Raw genomic sequence first — 14,214 nt, forward strand, 5'->3', positions numbered from 1 at the left:
TGTGACATGGCCGTTATATTATCATTTTACCTCATCGTAATAAAATGTCCAGTGGATAATATCTATGTCTTTTAAAGGAGAATGCCCTGAATAATCAATCTATTGTAATCTATGCTTGTATGTTACTGTTTTTTATCCATCAAGAAGTTGCTGTATGTATTTTGCATCATTCACAAAACTTTGAGTTATCCTGTTCTAATTGTACTTAAGAAGAGTTTTTGAGGTCGGACATATGAGACTCATGCAAGTAAACATAATATTATTTACTATCATATAACATGTTTCAATCGATGTTAAATAATGAGTAAGGCAGTAGTTCCCAACCTTTATTGTCTTGCGTACCCCTTGGGCTTTTCAGTGGTCGTCCGTGTACCCCCTACCTCAAGGGTATTCTCCCAAAGCAGCACATTTTACTGCAAAATATAGCTTTTCCAATGAAAATAATGTTCAGTTTCCCACTTTTTGAAATCTGAAATAGTTCCAAGTACCCCCTACTAGGTCCTGGAGTACCCCCAGGGGTCCCCGTACCCCTGGTTGGGAAACACTGGAGTAAGGCAGTGGATCTTGTTTGTAGGAAACATTTCTAATGTGGTGCGCCTAAATAAAAATACTTGGTTGCACCAATGTATCCAACATGAAATGTTAGTCTAGTCCCTGTCTTTTTTTAGTATCTTTGTTGAAAACGTTCTACTTTTACTCCACTAGTAAGGTAAAGTAAAGTAAAGTAAGTACTTTATTGTCATTGTACAAGCGTATATACTGTTCAGGTGTCAGTCCTGTGTCAACCTGACCTGCATGACCTTGGAGTTTGGGGAAACTGTAGCACTCGGAAGAAACCTGGCTCTGCCCTCTGTCTCCTCTGATCCTCTGAAATAATGCAACATTTAAGGGCCTTATAAGTTATAACTAACTTCTTCCTACTCCCTTTGAGGAGCACTAATACCTCTTATGTTGTGAAAAAAATCTGTATGTCATATGTATACTATACCTGTATGCATCTGTTGCTCAAATAAACTAAACTAAACTAACAACTCCTGGGTTTGTCCCTGTTTCAGAGCGTGGTGTCCTGCACTGGTCAGCTCCGCCTCCTCCTTCCTCTTCCCCCTGCAGCTCCACAACAGTCTTTCACCATCTCTCGTTTGTCCCTTTTTTGTTTCCCATAGCTCCTCTTGTGACGCCTCCTCTGTGCTGCAGCTGTGGGGGCTCTTGGCGCCTCTTTAGTGTCTCAGAAGAAGAAATTTGTAGCTCTCAAAAGGGTTTATCTTATAGCACTACATTTGGATAGAGAAATATGACATTTTCTACTCCATTACATCTAAAGGCTCTAAAGTAAAGAGTAGAAAATAGTTGCATATTTTCCCCCACTTAAAATCCTTAATAATGCACACTATTGAACAGTAGGTGACAAAAAAATGACAAAAATTGACATGAATGCAACAAAAAAGTGACAAAAGTGACAAAAACATAACAAAAAATCAACCCAAAAAGTGACAAAAACACACACAAAAAAGAAAAAAAAAAGTGACATAAACCCAACAAAAAATTTACAAAAACGCAACAAAAAGTGACAAAAATGCAACAAAAAAGTGACAAAAACGCAACAAAAATGTGACGAAAACCCCTGCAAAAGCAATAGATTTTTTTTTTTTTAAATGTGGCAACAACGCGAGGAAAAAGCTCCATTTAGATGAGTTTGTAGGTCTTATTTTTCAAATGAGGCGTTGATAAAAATGCAACAAAAAAGTGACAAAAAAGTGACCAAAACACAACAAAAAATTGACCAAAAAGTGACAAAAAAACAACAACAAAAAAGAAAAAAAAGTGACAAAAAATGCCCAAAAAATATTGACAAAAACGCTGGTTGTGGCAACAACCACCTATTGAACAGTAGGTGGCGATGTGCTGACATACGGTCAAATACCACTAACTCAGGACAAGGAAGAACGTTTATCCCCGTCGTGGTCACCACACAGAAGGTGAATTTGGGCACAATTTATGTTTTTAAATCTGCAAAGTTACTCTTTACACTTACCTAAACAGATTTGTACATTCTACTTAAGTATTTTATTCTGCAAATACTCATAATAATAATAATAATAATAAATTTTATTTATAATGCACTTTACATTTGACACCAAATCTCAATGTGCTACAGTGGACAGCATAGTTAAAAACAAAACATTATAAAATACAACACAACATATATTAAAAGACAGGACTAAAAAAACAAAGCATTAGCTGTTAAAATAAGCTTTTGTAAAAAGGTGGGTTTTAAGTCATAAATTGAGTGTGTAACTTTTACTTTTATTGGAGTAAACCATACTTTTACTCAACTAATGATATGTATTAAGTACTTTGACCACCAATAACTATGATGTAGCTGCTCGTGATGAAATCCAAATATATTTCAACAGCCCGGATTGAAGAATATGTCAATGTTATGCGGGTGGTAACAAATTGCTTATATGATTCGATCTCCATATTGGTCTAAACCACTGTCTTCTGAGGCTTTCTCCAAATCACCGCTAATCCCCCATCACTATCGATAATCTGCCGCATCACCGTAATTGCTTTTAATTTCATGGAAATCCAAGAGCAAACGCTATGGGGTCTGTGCATTATGGTCAAAGTCATCCTGCTTTCCCCCCATACATAACCCAGATCCACCATTGTGCAGACATAAGCAGGATTAGGATATAATAAACACTCACTGGGTTGTCTATGAAGTGAAGGGGGCATACATTATTTCACAGTTCTCAGAAGGTAGAGATTACTGCGTTATGTCATTGCCATAAACTCATCAAGCATTTGGAAGAGACTGTGGCACACTGACATAGTTTCACGGGGGACCATTGACCTCTTTGAGAGATGTTGGTGCGCAGTTTGAAGAATCTTTACAGTGATGTTGCTTCATCAAAAATAAACCAGGATTTTTGAGTCAGTCACACATGTCAAAGTCATTTTTGATTGGATAAGGTTAAATGGATATGCTGTGAGTGGCGAGATAGCCGAGGGGCTTAGGCTGCAGTACATGTGCCTGTTGTTGTGATTTCTGGCTCGATCTGACAGTGTTTCTCCAGTGTGTCTCCTCACTCTTCACTCCTTTCAGATGTCACTGTCCTGCCTATTAGAGTATGGACTGAACTTTGAGTTAGAACCTGCAGGAAGAGAATTATGGATGTGATAATATTGGTGAAGAGGACATGAAAAATCGGAGGGGCTGCACTTCTGCATCAGTGGAGATGGGGTCATGGGTAGTACTTACCGCATTCCAAATTATTATGAAAAAGGACGTTCCACATTATTAAGCAGACCATCATCTCTCTGCTGATGGAAAGTGTTAAATAGATGATGGCATTTGACTAGGCATGAAAACCTTCGATTTTTCATGAAAGATTAAGCATAATTATCGTACTGTTAAGAGATTTGTGACTACTTCAGAGCACACATGGGTTTGTACAGATAAAGGCACAATAAGGACATTTTCAGCCAGACAATTACATCAGATTAAGAGAACAGATGCTACAAAGCAGCATACAGGTATTTGAAGCTGCTGGTGCCTCTAGAGTCTCCCGAACATCAAGGTGTAGGACCCTCCAGAGGCTGCAGTTGTGCATAAACCTTCTATCCGGCCTCCCCTAAACTGTTCATTGAAGCTGATGAACAGAAACGGCTGCAACGGGCTCAGAAATACATGAAGACTCATTTTCAAACAGTCTTGTTCACTGATGTAACCCTGGATGGTCGGATGGATGGAGTAGTGGATGATTGGTGAATGGCCACCATGTCACAACAAGGCTGTGACAATTACAACCTTTAAAATGTATTGAAACTATGAGTTGTCTAATAATTTGGAACAGTAGATTTTGAGTTTGTTATATTTTTTTATATATTTTTTTAAAATACTGTTATCACTGGGAGTTTTTTTCAATCACATTCAAATTATCCTCTAACATTTTTGAAAATTGTGCTGACTGTCATTTGAGGTGATTTAGAAAATCTTAGAAAAATATCATTTGCATAATAATTTGGAACACAGTGACTCAGATGGAAGGTCGTCTGACATTTGCAGGTGAACACGGTCTTGTTTTCTGGGGAAAGACACTTCACCCACCCTGCCTCCAGTGTCTGTGTGCATCAGTGTATATGTGAAAGTGTGAATGAGTGACTGGTTCCTTGATGTAAAAGCACTCTGAGCACTTTACGAATTGAGACCAACATTTACCTTGATGCAAACACAAAAGCTAACACTAATCACAGGGCGGGAGAATTCAGTTTCCTGCCATCTGTCCAGTGGGTGGTGCTGTCCTTCAGTCAGTTAAACCTGGCACAGATTGAAACTGCTGTTTTTGTCCCTCATGGCATCACTGAATAGGCTGTGGGTGCAGATAACTGAGTAGTACTTATATGTGAGTAAAAGTCCTCTCATTTCAGGTGAGCAATAAAGTAGTTCAGTCGTCCAATGTTCCACTAAGAGATCCTGTATAGTGATTGAACTAATGTAACCCATGTTCAGTGTGACACTGTACAGAAATATTGATGTCTGGCTCATGCTCCAGCACAGGCGGTCACCGGTCACTCAATAACAATTAGCATTTTTCCACCGGGACACCACACAATCACTCATCTCCATACAGGGACCGCACGCACCCTCACTGCTTGTTCAATGGAAACACTGATCTATAGCAGTGATTCACCCACTGCCATTCATGGAATTTGGTTGGCCACCCGAGATTCCATCCTGCTCAGGACTGCAGAAGCAGTTAGTCTGGCCTTGGAATCACTTTTACATGATGAAATTCCCTTTATTTTCTAATGTTTGCCCTTATCGATAGCATCGCTAAAAGAATTACAGTATAATCAGTGTGAGGTTGACGGAAAAGGTGGGGAAAGCTTCTGCTCCAGTTACTATAACAGATTCCAGCTATGACAACACAGAAAGCAATTAGACTGGTGGCTTGGTCAACACAAAGGGGACTAGTCTCCCAGACCAAGTGCGCATGTCCACAGATATTTGTGCAAAGCCAGATTTCCCCTCGCTGTTTGAAGAAAATTTCCTGTCTGCTGCATATCGTTTGACAAATTATCAACTTACAAAAGATCTGAATGGTCACAGAGGTCTTTTCCATAGTAGAGTAAGTGACTATTGAAAGTCATCAAAATGCCCCACATATATAAAAAAGTATGAGACCCAAGAACAGATGTTAGAGAAGTTTCCCCAAAGGTTCTAGAGCAGATCTGTACTGGGATGATATTGCAGATCTCACCTCAAGAAACCTCTGTCAGCAACTAATGATCTTGTATCAGCACGCTGTATTCATACTGGCAGGGAAGGGGTTAGCTGTTCTCGATTCCACCCATCTTTATTTGAAGAAGTCACTCGCGACTTGGTCAGTCGCCTAGGGTTTGAGCATTATTAGTACTAACAACTCTCCAGTCCCTCTAGGACCTTGCGATCTATTCACAGCTGCCCTTTGAGGGACAAACTTTGCAAATTATCTTGGCTATAAATGTTGTAGAGTGTTACATGGTGAATGTGGATCCTTGTCCCTCACTCTGGGAAATCAGTGTGCCATTGCAATTTTCCTGCATCTATTCCAAAAATGTGCAACTTTCCTTCCACTACTGTGTTCTTTACTGCTGTGTTCCCTGCAACCACAGTTGAGTCTGTTTTGGTGTTGAAGGTGGTGTTCAGTGCCTCTGCAGGGTTAAATCATTCTGACTGAAGCTGCCTCTCAGTCCCTGGGGTGCCTCGTGTCCACCTCGATCTGATTTAAGCCAGCTCCTCTCACACCTCTTTCTGAATCTCCTTAGTCCACTAACTGGACCCTGATTCTACTATATATCTGACATGTAAACGGTGCATGTGTTTTTTTTAATAATACAAATTCAATAATGCAAATTCAATTATAAAAATGATAGGCCATATATCATAAATCAACATGTCCTTGCAATGACTGGCTTTGCTCATTGCCACAATAGTTTGGATGAAAAGTCCCATCTCATTCTCAACATTCACAAAAACGCCCTCTTTCCTCTTTCCTAAAAAAATATCAAGGGAGATCATTAGTTGTTGACAAAGCCTCTTGAGGTAAGAGGCAAAGCTTCAACACTGAACACAATCCAGTCCATGACTGCTTAAGGAACGTTGTCTATGACTGTATAAAGTTTACTTATTTATATATTTGCCTGGGGCAGTGCAGCCGCAAACTGTAGTTACAAAACAACAAATGCAACTGATGAGTTTATAATGAGTGCTGCGAATCCTGTCCCACACAATGTATATGCAAAATTCACTTAATATACTATATTTATCCATCCACAATAAAACTTTCTCATACTCTCACACACCTACGGAATACATAATTGATATGCACAATGTTAATTAACAAACTTATTACTTTGATCATTTCTCGTGTCTCTCTTCAGATAAGGCGTTTAACCCCTTAACTCACACCTGAACCGAGCACATTTTCTCCAGTTTGGCGTTACCCCAATCCAAAAGCTTCTGGAAAAAAAGCTGTGAAAATAGCAACAAAACTGAGACGAAAACAATGATGGAAATGTGACAAAAAAGTGTGAAAACATTAACCAAAAAGTGACGAAAAATTTATGGAAAAAGTGGCAAAAATGTCACATAAATGTCACAAGAAATTGACAAAAAATGGATGAAAAAATGACAAAAATGTGACAAAAAAAATGACAAAACATTTATTTAAAAAATGACGAAAAAATTGATGAAAAAATTACAAAAAAGTAACAAAAATGTGACAAAAAAATGACAAAAAAGTTACAAAAATGAGTTGTATACCCAACAAAAAAATGATGGGAAAAAAATCTGATGACGTGAGGAAAAAGATCCTCTCGGTTCAGGCGGGTATTAAGAGGTTAAATCAACCCACCGGGCCCTTTATGTGTTCTGCTCATAGACCTGTGCTCCAATGCAGCTCTTTTACGTCAGAAAATCAACAAACAGGTCCATTTTGAAATGTACAGATTGTGTAAAATGATGGAAATGGACGGGAGAGAAAAAGACTTGTGAAAGAATCAATCCAACAAACATGGACTGGACAAAATTGTATATTATAGAAAAGTTGTTCCGCAGGCAGATCGGAAACAATGTCCTGGTAGCTTGAACTCCTGCTGGTTTGGATTTGGATGCTCTGCCGCAGATTACTCCAAAACGAGGGTCCAACATTATAACATGGTAGTAAGCTCTAAATAGGCGATTTCTGGATAAAAACCTCCCCTTTAGAGATTGAAGCAATTTGCTGCATTCGAAAAGAAAGGCTAACTCAGCTGGCGTGCTTTGTAAAAACTACCGCAACGTTTTTTTTTTTTCCATAATAGCTCACATCTATTCGCTTGTGTACCCATGTTGTGAGGACCATTAGAAAGAGCATCAAACAGCCGCCCATCTCTGCTGCTTCAATCCAGTCATTTGCAGTAATCACGCTACATATTGGCAGTAATTACAGAGCATTATGACATAAACCTCTGCACACATCTGCCTGAGAGCCCGGCTTGAGCCCCCGCGTTAGCCTGGCATTAGCCTTCAGAACGCGTCACACATGCGGGATAATAAACACCACATCATGTTGAGTAGCATTTCTGAGAAGAAGCTTAGATGATAATGTGAAAGAATTTGATTTGTTGTAGCGTTTAGTAGTTTAATCCAGTCCACCCCCTAGATACTGTGTGTGTTGTGCTTGCAGACATTTGTAGACTCAAAGAAGACCACCGCTCTCATAAGAGCTACCTAGTTTATCTACATAAACTAGGTAGCTCCATTTTTGGGGGGGTTGAGAAATTGCGAAATAAGATACAGGGCCTTTGAGTTACTGTATATTGTTATTTCTGCAGATAAGTTTTCCTTCTATATTGCGGAGGAGCTGGGAACATCCTGGTCAACGAATTAGCCTGAAAGTCATCTCAATGAGAAGCAAGTATAGAGTAAAATAAACAGTAAACACAATAAAAACATGTTTTAAAGCTGGGGTAATATACAGTACACTGCCTGACCACATTTATCTTACTGTTATCATCTGAGGTTGATGCACTTGGTCAGGTCTAGGTTCAGCAACACATTTTTTTATTTTTTTTATTTATTTTAAGAGGATAGGGGGGAACAATACACATTAATGAACATTTAAAAAAAAAAATGTAAATATGCCAGATTATAGCCCTAGGCTAATTTCCATCTGCAGATCCCCTGGCAGGTTGATGTCACAAAGACACAGAAACATAAACTATACACTATATACACAGACTATGTACACAAAAGCAGCACAGACATTTACATACAGCACAGGATAAAGACATGCACAGAGACAACTGAACACAGACAGTGGAACATTGACAGTGGGAAAGAACCAAATTCATATGTATTGCACATCCTCCCATTACAGAGCCTCTTCAGAGACTCTTTTAATTTAACTCTCTATTGCACTGATCCCTATTGCACCGATCCCTATTGCACCGATCCCTATTGCACCGATACATTAGCTTTGCCTGCATGTTCATATGCTCACATAATGGCCTCTCTCTTAGCCACAGTTTTCTTAAATGTCAGCAGACTTGTGCATTCTCTCACTGACAGGGGAATACTGTTCCAGGTCTTTACGCCCTGGACTGAAGTATGAGAGTAAGAACTATGTGATCACCTGACTACCTGAACATCCTGAATGACCAGGTTATTCCATCAGTGCAGGGCCACCTTAACCACTGGGCTTGCCTGGGCTGGAGCCCAGGGACCTACAGTAGTCAAGGGCCCAACAGAATTCAATAATTTATATCAACAAAATCCAATTTGTTGATATTTCTGTTGATCACTTTACATTTGAGGCTCAAGTTTACCACCCCCACTCTAGAGGGCCGAGCTAATGTCAAAGGGCCCATCAGCACTTAAGTAACCCAGTGGTTAAGGTGGCCCTGCACTGATGGAATAACCTGGTCATTCAGGATGTTCAGGTAGTCAGCTGATCTCATAGTGTTGCTGAGCCTAGACCTGACCAAGTGCATCAACCTCAGATGATAACAGTAAGATTAATACAGGTGGCAACTTTATTTGGTCAGGCAGTGTACTGTATATTACCCCAGCTTTACATGTTTTTATTGTGTTTACTGTTTAGTTTACTCTATACTTACTTCTCATTAAGATGACTTTCAGGCTAATTTGTAACCCAGGTTGTCCCCAGCTCCACTGCATGCAGAAGGAAAACCTATCTGCAAAAAAAACAATATACAGGAGTAGCTCAAATTTGCAAAAAAAAATGTGACAATGACAATATACAGCCAGTCCCGCTGTGTTTTGTTTGTATTAATTGTTGTAGTGGATGGTGATGAAGTGAAGGGTCAGGGGGGCCTATATGTCATGGTTAGCCCAGGGGCCTATGGGTAGGTTGAGGCATCAAAGGATTTCTTCTTCCCTGATTGCACAGGCAAATTCCAAGATGACAAGGCCAGGATCATTTTCACACATGGATCGGCCACCACAGAGTCCAGATCTTAACCCCACTGAGAATCTTTTGGATGTGCCCGGAGAAGGCTTTGCACAGTGATCACACTCTCCAATCATCAATACAGGATCTTGGTGAAAAAAATGAATGCAACTCTGGATCTTTGGACATTACAGGAGCAAACATGCCTTGCCTTGCTTCTGTTATCTAGGACTGTAGGAGGAGCTTTGGGATAATGGAGAAAAAAAACAGAAAATGCCATGATGCTTTGAGTGACTGCCAGGAAAGTGTCCAATATTACTCACACAAACTCCAGGTATGTCTTTGATGAGGGAACAACGTGGTGAAATGTGAAACTCATCTTTATGTTGGCGAAATACATCAAACAGAACTCCACATGAATGCACAGAGCACCGGCTAACCTTACTGGGGCTTACTGACATCTCCACACGAGCGCCGCATTCTTCAGCCCCATATCCACTCCATAAAAAGTCAAGGAGCCGGAGCAGACGTGTGGGCTCCCCCGGCCCTTTAACCCCGCATCTGTGTGTGTGTCATGAGCAGGAAACAAAAGGGTGATCTGGGGAGTATGGATGGTCCAGTTCTCAGTAGAGTGTGGGTGATGTGTGTAGGTCAAAAAAAGAAAGTGGCAAAGAAGGCATGTGAGGATCATATGGGCCAGAGCTTCATTCTCTTGTTATGTTTGAGAATGTTAGGTCCACATTACCTTTTCTGTGCATTTAGCCACATTGTTTACACCCTCCCAAAGCATAACTCAAGTATAGATTTTTGGCTCTTTCAAACAAGATTATATAACAGGGGTAGGCAAGTTTGCGTTGAGTGGGGCCGATTTTCATCATTGCCAAAACACCAAGGGCCGAACCTCAACATTGTAGCCTAAAGTAAAGAACTTTTTTTTTTTCCTCGGGCCAACACGGAGACGCTAATGCATGCTTTTATTACCAGTCGTATCGACTACTGTAATGCCCTGCTTTCTGGTCTTCCTCAAAAAGAGTATCTCAGGTCTACAACTTTTACAGAATTCAGCAGCTCGTGTCCTGACGAAGACCAGGAGGCGGGACCACATTACACCGGTTTTAGAATCGTGCATTGGCTCCCCGTGTGTTTCAGGATCGATTTTAAAGTTCTTTTAATGGATTTTAATGGTCTTAAGGGTCTTGGTCCTTCTTATCTTTCAGAACTGCTTTTACCTTACGAACCTTCACGGCCCCTTTGCTCCTCCGGTAGGGGCCTCCTAGTTATTCCTAAAGTCAACAAAAAGACTCATGGTGAGGCGTCTTTCCAATATTACGGCCCTCGCCTCTGGAACCACCTGAGGAGCTCAGGGCTGCAGAGAACGTTCATGTTTTTAAGAGCAGCTCAAGACCCACCTTTTTAGCTTAGCCTTTAACTGACTAATCTATTTATTTAATCCTAATATATAAAATATATATATGGGAGGTTGTCCCAGGCGTATTGTTTTAAATGTTGTAATATGTTATTGCTCTGTTTTATTGGCTTAATGTTTGGTGCAGCCCTGTGAGGCGACTTCTGTTGTGATATTGGGCTATACAAAACCATTAAACTTGAAACTTGAAACTTAAAGCACTTTGTGATACCTTTCGGTATGAAAAGCGCTTTATAAATAAAGTTTGATTGATTGATTTTTCTGCAAATGCCAAAGTTTTACATCAGTGGTTCCCAAGTCGGGACCCAACGTCACCCTTGGATGACAGGGACAAATAAACCAAATAAAACCTTAATTTGTCAAATATTGTGTTTTCCCACACAGGTTTTTATTGAACAAGCAGTAGATATGCTTTTAAATCTGAAATTCCATGCAGTTTCAGATGGAATATATTGAAAAAAGTTTCCTATAGACTCGCGACCCACTGAAGAAGGTTCTGCGACCCATTTTTTTTTTCTCACCAGTGAGAATCACTGTTTTACTGTAGGACCAAGTGGGATCTTCTGCCAGGGCATTTTTTGAATACTGACACTATATCTTGCATTTTTAGAGTACTGTAAAAGGAATTCGATCTCTTATTTGCATAATAATGTTTCTCAAAATCATCTTGAGGACCAGAGGTTCTGTGCTGGAGGGCCAGATTTGGCCCGCGGGCCTGACGTTGCCTACCCCTGTTATATAACATCCAAGGGCGTGGTTGTTTCTTTTAATTTCAAATCTCTGTGTGTCCATACAGCTTCATCGTCAGGAGTCTTGTTGATGCTTAAAGACAGTGAGAGGACGGCAGCTCCATGGAAAGCGGAAAAGCACTTGCCCAGAAGTTAAAAATGTATGGCCTCGCAACCCTATTGGACTCCCAAGGAGGTGACCAAATGATCTGGCGTGTCGTCCTCAGAGAGAGATTGTGCAGCAGATGCTGTAAGTAGAAAAATCTGTCAGTTTCTCTGACAAAAAAATAGTCTGATGTGCACATTGATTTTTTTTCTGCCGGCAAAAAAGTACCACAGTCCACCAGGAAACGTCCCGCATCTCCTGATTACCCAGCATGCCTTTGCAAATGCCTGCACCAGTTGGTTGGGGCAGTAACTGGTATACGACTATGCTATCATTAGCAAATGAAAGGCATGTAATTGGCATTGCAGCTTGTTACTAACCGGGCGATTGCCTATGGCCTTTTAGCCTTTATGACGCTGAAAATGATGTTCCATAGTTTTTGAGAACTCCAGCCCGGAGGAAGCAGCTTTATGTTCCAGACTTGAGTGATCTTTTGTTGAGTGTGTGCCAGAGTCTGAGAGCCAACTTGTGTAGCATTAACGCTTTGAGCATTCACAAACACACAACACAGATGTCCCTGTGCAAAATACATGAGCCGTACACATGCGGACACACAGTATTTTCTCCACTTTCACCGCTGACATTTTGGAAGAATATTGCAAACACTATGGAATGCAGTCCGTGATGAACTAACTTTAATGCCGTATTTCTAATTAAAGCAGACTTCAGCTTGCTGCCAGTGAATACGGTCTATGATTGGAACAATATACATTTTATATCACGATGCCCTTATCGTATGGGACGTACCGTATTGCAGTGACATCATGCACATTCATGAGGCTGCTCTTACTGTCAATAATGTAGAGCAGTGTCTTGTGCCAGGACATAACTCTCCACTATTCACAGGAATTCTGTCCTGGCAGGGCAGAAATGTGCATAATGCAGCACTGTACATTTCCACTTATACACTTATACGCCAAACATTATATGACATCATTCAGATATTTTGATGTTTAAATCTTTTTTAATGCTCTTCTGTGTTTGGTGCGTCACCCAAACAGACATTTACAGACATAGAAAAGTGCTAATGACGAAGCTGTTGTGCAAGTCCAGTGTTGTTAATAGCAGCTATTAACCTCTTCCCCCCTGCCTTAACCAAGTTTGTTTCCTCCAGTTCAGCTTTACCCAAATCTCAAAGGTTACAGCCTATAGGCCAGAGTAATGCCTCATTTAAAAGCTAAGACCTACAAAGCTCATCTGAACAGATCTTTTCCTCGCATTGTTGTCACTTTTTTGGCATTTTTTCCCCTTGTTTTTTGTGTGTTTTTGTCCCTTTTTTTGCCACATTTTCATCACTTTTCTGTCACTCTTTTGCCGCTCTTTTGTTGCATTATCATCCTAGTTTTCGTCTAATTGTTGTCGCTATTTTGACACTTTATTCAAGAAGCTTTTAGATTAAGGTAAAGCCAAACTGGAGAAAATGTGCTCGTTCTGGGAGATAAGAGGTTAACTAAGTGGAATAGGCTTGTATTACCTAACCATGCTTGTGCTAAAGCCCGATCCCGTCAGGTCTTGGAAGCTAAGCAGGGAAGGGCCTGGTCAGTTCTTGGATGGGAGATCGTTTGGAAACACCAGGAAGCCCGGGGTGAATGAGTATGAGTGAGTGGGTGGTGGTCGGAGAGGCCAGTGGCACAGACTGGTTGCCTCGCTTCTGTCAGTCTTCCCCAGGGCAGCTGTGGCTAAAATAGTAGCTTATCACCATCGAGTATGGAGAAACTCGGTAATACAGGCAATACAAGTGTAAGGCATTATTATTATTATTAAAGCCGTACTAAGTAACGTGTTTACCATAATAAATCCTTTCCGTAGTCCTTGTGGGGGTAATACAAGTGTTTATGGGATGATTGGAGGGTCTTTCATTTCCCCCTGGTGTCTCTGGCCAGAAAACCATGTTTGCAACTTGACTGCCACCGGACCGGAGCCACCAATACACACTAATAGAATCACGAAGAAGAAGCTAACATGCTAATGGGCAAAGCTAACTGCGGGCTAACGTCACTTTAAACAGTATTTACAGCCAAGTTTGAGTGAAAAAGAATATTTCCATTGTATAATTGGATGTAAAATATCCCTCTTTCCCTTCGCCTTTCCTGTCAGCGTAGTATTTACTCTCCAAGACAAATAATAAGTTAAAAAATCGTAGCTTGCTACGACACCTGCAGTTGCGCTTATGGCCTCTAGGGGCAAGAGTTACTTAGTACTGCTTTAATGCATTTGCCCTTTTCAAAACAAAACAAAAGAAGAATATATATACTTTATATTTCAGACTGACATTTGGTTCATAACCTCTGGAAATTCAACTAGTGCTTTCTTTTTAAAATAATTTGGCCGTGTGTGCTTCAATTGCTTATTCAATACTTGAATAATACTTTATCGCGAAACAATCAGACCCTATGAAAAGGTTAAAGGGGGGGTATTATGCAAAATCGACTTTTTCAAGCTTTGCATCATGTT

This window comes from Gobius niger (assembly GCF_951799975.1).
Source record: "Gobius niger genome assembly, chromosome: 1".
Classification (NCBI taxonomy): Eukaryota; Metazoa; Chordata; class Actinopteri; order Gobiiformes; family Gobiidae; genus Gobius; species Gobius niger.